Source organism: Oryzias latipes, chromosome 17 (assembly GCF_002234675.1).
Source record: "Oryzias latipes chromosome 17, ASM223467v1".
Taxonomy (NCBI): Eukaryota; Metazoa; Chordata; class Actinopteri; order Beloniformes; family Adrianichthyidae; genus Oryzias; species Oryzias latipes.
This window is the reverse complement of record NC_019875.2, coordinates 30,032,279-30,034,853: the sequence shown is the minus strand read 5'-3', so window position 1 is coordinate 30,034,853 and position 2,575 is coordinate 30,032,279.

The window sequence follows — 2,575 nt, the reverse complement described above, 5'->3', positions numbered from 1 at the left end:
CTCTCTACGGCTTTTATTTTGAAAGGCAGTCAAGTTGAGATCTTATTGTTTTTAAAGCAGATGGCTGTAAAACAATATTATAAATGTTTGTAACATCTTAATAAGCAAATGTACAGTCAGCCTCCACTTTCCACTCATTTTTGCGTTTACATCTTTTGAACATTTATGCTGCCGAGCCGATGTGAGGCCAACAAAAAAAGCAAACATTGCTGTTTTTTTGTTTGTTAAAACGTTTAATTAAATATTTGTTTACATTCTAAAGTTAGATAATATATTTGTCATTTTCACAACCAAATTTAAAATGTTCTTAGTTAGGTTGATATAAAATAATACCATTACATTGTGTGCTTAATTCTATGCAACTTGAAATCTACATTCTGCTTTTCTCTAGCTATATCCGGCTGATTGTTTGTTTTTGAATAAATATGAAATTATCTCCTAAAAAACTGGTTAATGAAAACTGTCAACAATAAACAACATCACTTACCAGCGGTGAAAGGAAAAGATAGACTTTTCCCATTGGAAGATAGGTAAACAACTGGTGCTGCTTTTCAAATAAGACTTTTAATCAATCAAGTGTGATTTGATCTAAAAGAAAATAAGGTAACTATTATACCAGTTTATGTCCATAACAATTCTCAGACAGACAACATCTAAACGAAGGACAAACATCCGTTGCTTGTTGTTTATCTCAGTTTATTAAATAAGATCGCAGATCGAGTTCAGGCTGCAACGTTTGTCTGAATAAATCATTTTCATTCATTCCGAGTCATTGAATGGATGTGAATTTTATATAAAGTTTGTCAATATAACACAAATGTAATTACAGTGTTGGGTGGCTGCTAAAAGGCCAAGCTCTGAGAAAGTTTTTTTTTCTTCAAACTTTATTGAACGCAGCAATCCAACACACAACAGTGCAACGTAGGTGGTCTCCATTTTTCTTCTGCTTTGTGATTATAATATTAACAAAATCCCCGTTAAACTCTCTGCTTTTCACAGACAGATTCTTCTTTCTTATTTATAAACATAATTTTCCCCTCATGAGTTTTTTATTTGGAATAACAGATATATCCTTTACAAGAACAAATGTTTATTTTACAATAATTGGTTTGATAATAATATCTTACTGGTTGGTCAGCTCTGTAACCCTTGTGCTATCCTAGGCACTTTAATGTTGGGTCATCTAGACCCATTAGACAGTTCAGAGCACTGTCTAGTGGGTCATCTAGACCAGTGTTTTTGAACCAGTGTGCCGCGGCACACTAGTGTGCCGTGGGAGATGGTCAAGTGCGGCGTGGAGAAATTGCCCTCATTCAGTGATCTAAAAACATTTTCCATCTCCAGGAAATCAGGTCTTTGTTCATCCAAACAGGTCCTGATAAAACACTGAGTAGTTAGGAATATAAAAGATCTTAAAATTACTTTTTCTTTGTGTTTATTTAATTCTATTAAAGACATTTTGATAAGAATCACGGTACCGCGATTTAGCTGCAGCTATAACTGTGTAAGGAAAAGTCCCGCCCCTTTAACTGTCTCCGCCAATCATTCTTGAAGGCTTAATCACATGTCATCAGTCTGACCAATCAGAAGTGGTTAAAGTCTTCACTTCCTTGTTCTTAATTCTGCTGATAAAGTCGCTCAGTTCTAACAAAAATACCAGCTAAAGCTCTTCTTTAGCTGGTGGTTCATCTCTTAGAAAAAAAAACAGCCGCAACTTCCTGCTTTTTCTGCCACAATTATCACAAAAATCTACGTGAGATTGCGGGGGGGGGGGGGGGGGGTCATCTAAGATAGCACAAGGGTTAACCACTATGGTCAATTACTCAGATATGAAGAATTTAACCTTAAATATAACCTTGCTTTTCCTCTATGCCAGTGTTTTTGATGCCGTTACTACTGAAATCTGTGAACTCTTTAAAAACACTGTGCTTGATGAAAATATCTCTTTTTATCTCTAAGTGACATCCCTGTTGGAAATTTTGTTTCAACTGAGCCCTAAAGAATAACAAGTGTTTCAGCAAAATGTCATTTCTGTTCCCTCTGCTGTCTTCTATTGGAGAAAATGAATTTCTGACTCGCCCTGGAAAAATATTTGGACCTTGGATCAGAAATGACTAATCAATAACAAGATGAGAGACGTCTCCTACATACTCTTACATAGAATATATCCCACTAATCAATACATGCTCAGATATAAGAAGACAATTGACCCCAACTGTTCTCTTTGTAAAGATCACCCAGAAACAATCAGTCACCTATTTTGGAATTGTAACACTACTAAAACATTTAGGAAAGAATGTGCTCGTTTTAAAAATTACAAATTAGACTCACAATTTCAGATTAAATTTGAATATATCATATTTGGCCTAAACAAAAAGAACATAAAATCAAACACAAAATTGGGAATTGATCTAATTGTAATGTTTGGTAAGTCTAATATTCACAAATCAAAATTTTCTTCATCAAGTATTTTCCCCTGTAATAATGAAAGAATTAGGATCTTATTTGCACACTATTTAGCTTAAATAGCTTAAACAAAAAGGCCATACGTATTTATGAAAACTGTCTGTCTGTG